The 4,113-nt window shown below is 37.7% G+C and overlaps 1 pseudogene; it reads right to left on the bottom strand.

Moving 5' to 3' along the window:
* Nucleotides 1-231: 231 nt before the first annotated feature.
* On the bottom strand, nt 232-633 carry LOC102469414 (NADH dehydrogenase [ubiquinone] 1 alpha subcomplex subunit 5 pseudogene; annotated as a pseudogene).
* Nucleotides 634-4,113: the final 3,480 nt, after the last annotated feature.

The raw sequence follows: 4,113 nt of genomic DNA on the forward strand, positions 1-4,113 counted from the left end.
TCTGTTTAAAGAAAAATTCTCTCTGAAGTAATTTGACCGAATACTTTAACAATTAGAAACTTATTCATGAGACCCTATTTCCATAATCAAAAAATTTAACAAATTTCTTAAATATGTTTTGTATGCATTTTCCTGACTATAAGATGTCAAGAATATGTAAACAGGTTTAATGTAACAGGACATTTAGTTACATCAGTTTCCCATCAACCCACCAAAGTCCTTTAATGATGATTATATTGGCCATTTCCACTGGTTAGCAGCAAGTTCTTCCGCTATTGGCTCCCACGGTTTCCATTTCATCACTTTTTTTTTTTGCCAGACTTAGTTCATTTTCTACCTGAAGGATCACTTCTTCTATTTAACCACCCTGAAGTTGGTCTTCTAATTTTTTAACATCTGATTCCACTTTCACCATATCCAGCCTCTCATTTGTTATTTGCTCTATATATTTTCTATATGCTGCATTTTTAGGCATTTGACCAAGAACGTCAAGAATTTTTGCATACAATATTCATAGCCACTCGTGTGACCTGTTGCTCACAGTCAGCCCTACAAGACCACAGTGTTCTTTAGCAAACCTGCCAGGACAGCACAGACAAGCAGACCACCAACCATGGTTTTCTGAACGGGCATCCTCTAGGTAGTCAGCTGCTCCTTTCTCATTTCTACCTAAACAGTCTCCAGGCCCACGTTTATTGTTTTGGTCATAACATCTTCTTGATACTTCCACTGCCAGTATTACTTATTTAATGTCAGAGAGCGTGCACACTCAACAGAGACAGAAACTACTTCCCAACAATGGGGCATTAATCATGACTCAATCCTTTTCCTTCTGTTTCATTCCTCCATCTCATCAGAATTTGGGACATATGCATACATATGCCCAGCAGAGACAGACAGAAACCACTTCCCAACAATGGGGCATAATCATGACTCAATCCTTTTCCTTCTGTTTCATTCCTCCATCTCATCAGAATTTGGGACATATGCATACATATGCCCAGCATGATTTTTAAGCCTCTGGGGCTGGGACTGGAACCTCAGTCAGCCATGTGGCTGGCATTCGGCTCCCAACGCATAGCACTTAGCCACCACTCTATGAGGCCAGCCCTTCTCTCTTAGTTTTACAACAGCAACTAAGCTATAACTTATCCCATTTTGATGATGAAAATATCTATGCCAATCAGAGAGCAAACCACCCCTACTTCTTCCTGATTACTGAAAGAGGATTTGCCAAGAAGCGACCTCTGCCAAGAAGCGACCATCCGAAAACAGCCATCATACAACATTTTTTAAAAGTTTTTTGTCATAGGGCAGGTGTGCTCACCATAGAAAAAGAACAACAGAGAAAGTGAGAAATCACCCCCTGGGAGAGATGTCCACACCGCAATTTCTTCTCCTCCAGTCTCCTCTTGGTATTTTAGGCACATGCACATGTGCCCAGGATGATTTTCAAGCCACCAGGTGTGGGACATGAACCACAGTCAGCCATATGAGTGTCCAGAGCCTTAACCACCACACCATCTGCTGTCCCTAGACATTAATTAAGCAGGATATTTATATAAAAAAATTTAGCATTTCCAAATTCAAAGATTAAAGTGCATCTATTTCTTATTCCTGACCGGCATTCCAGAAAGTCAGAAACTTTCCACTGTGATTGGTAGGCAACAGTGACAAAATGTAATAGTGACTGGTACTGACAACTGGGTGTGGTTAGAGCTCAGATGTATTTAATCCACACATTTCCCTTTAATCTAATAAAACCTCTCACTACAGGAAAGCAGTATGGTTCCCGGCAGTCTTCTTCATCTGTCATGGATCCCAAAAGTACATAAAGGCACAATTTCCAAAATTTTGCATGTTAGAAGAGACTTTCTTTTACTATTGAACCAAAAATGATAATCTTTTAAGATTCCACGCCTTTTAGAAAAGTTTGGCACATAACATTACTAGCACCTTTAGGTTGATTTGTTTCTTCTGAGAAAGCAAGCCAATGAGCACTCCCAATTGGGTCTTGATGCCACCACCATCCAACCTAGCTTTCAGCTACTTCTGGATCATGGGCAGGCACATTTCTGGCATACCCTGGGAGACCTATGGATTTGAATTAGAAACCTTTCCAAGTGAGATTGCCTCACTGTATGTTGTATTTTACCACTGTGCCACTGTCTAGCCCTTGAGCATTTTATTGGTTCGGTCATTTTATTTCTATCTTTGCCCAAGGATGTCAATTACATCTGACAACTCTGATTAAAGCCAAAATTTTGCCACTTCTTTTCTTAACATAATTATCTCAATCTTGTTATTACACTTGGTACTGACATTTTCTATTTTCCTTTTCATTTTTTAAATAATAAAGTTTGATTAAAAAGCATTAAGGGAACTATACAAAGCCATACAAAGATGTTGCTGCTGCTGCTAAAACTACCCTGCCTGCTTTTTACCTCTGAGAACTATTCTGACAGCAAATCATGTCTAGTCATCAAATGAACCCTAAGTGTTAGATTATGCAGCAACAGGAAGAGATAGTATGCCTTCAGAGTCTGAAGGTAGAGAAGGATATAAATATAAAATTTTCAAAACAATAAACATCGATAAAGTTTTGAAGAAAATGAATATTAACAAAATAATGTTATGATAATCCATACTCTTCCATAATAACCTTTATGGGAGGTCATTGGTAGCAAACTACCTTTTCTTTTCACAACTTAAATTCAATCACTCTTAGTGGATAGGAAACCAGTAGATTTTTCCTATGAATTCATTTGAATAAACTATGAAGCATATGTATTATTTTTCTGCTGCCTTACATTAGTAAAGGCATTTTATACTAGAATTGCAGATGTGTAAAAAATTGTTAAATGAAGTAATAGATGCTTTTAATTTATAAAATTATAAAATTTATAAGACAATCTGGTAAGGTTAAAATAATTAAGGTCAGTATAATTAAATTTAGAATATTTACCTTACTAAGGTTTTTATTTACTTATTTTTCACGGTTTTGCTGTAGGGTACATGTGCTCATTGGAGAGAGACAGAGGGAAATTGAGAAATCACCCCCCAGGTGGGATAGCCACACTGCAATCTCCTCTTGTCCATTCTCACCCAGCATGATTTTCACGTTCTTGAGTCTGAGACTCAAATCACAGTAGGCCATGTATGTGCCTGCTGGCCCCTCCAAGGGTTTCCTTGTGTTTCCTTTCTTTAAAACTAACACTGCTGGGGACCAGCAGGGGGCATGATGGTTAAGGTGTGGACACTCCCACATGGCCCACCATGGTTTGAGTCTCAGACTTGTGGCTTGCTTTCTCACTTCCTCTCTCTTTCTCTCTCTTTTTCTCTCTCTCTGTCCCTTTCTCTGGTCAAATTAAAATAAATGAATAAATAAGTAAAATTAAATAAATAATTATTTTTAAAAAACTAATACTGATCATTTGAGCTTCAGAGAGGTATGTCATACCTTCAAGGTCATCCTTTTTTTATAAATATTATTTAATTTCATTTATTCACTCATTTATTTTAATTTGATCAGAGAGAGATACAGAGAGAGAGGGGGGAAGTGATAAAGCAAGCCACCAGGTCCGGTACTCGAACCGCAGTCGGCTATGTGGGAGTGTCCAGCACCTTAACCACCACGTCACCTGCTGGTCCCACGAGGTTATCCTTTTAATGCATCATTGCTGGCTCATGTGATTAAAAAACAAAACAACATAATAGAAGGAAAGGAAAAAGCCCATACACAAAAGTGGCACCATATGCTCAAGTTTATTGTACAGTCACAAGTTACATGTCAAAAACTAAACAGAACACTGTACCAGTTTTCACTAACTCAAATAGAGTTAGCAAATGACAAGGTTTAGAACAGACTCCTTTTTTGTCTCACCCAATGTGGGTGATCACAAGAAAAGCTAAACAGAGATATTTACTTTATTTGTTATTTAGGTAGCAAATTAATTTGATATATAACACTTCCAAGTTATCTTAAGATATTTTAAAGTGTTTCAAAAAAACAGTAAGGAATAGTTCATGTCCAGCCTGAAATAAAATGTACAATGGACCATTAAGGGATAAATGACTTCACTGTATATCCACAGGAGAAATGCTCATTCCTGC

This window comes from Tupaia chinensis, unplaced genomic scaffold (genome assembly GCF_000334495.1).
Source record: "Tupaia chinensis unplaced genomic scaffold, TupChi_1.0 Scaffold143757_1, whole genome shotgun sequence".
Taxonomy (NCBI): Eukaryota; Metazoa; Chordata; class Mammalia; order Scandentia; family Tupaiidae; genus Tupaia; species Tupaia belangeri.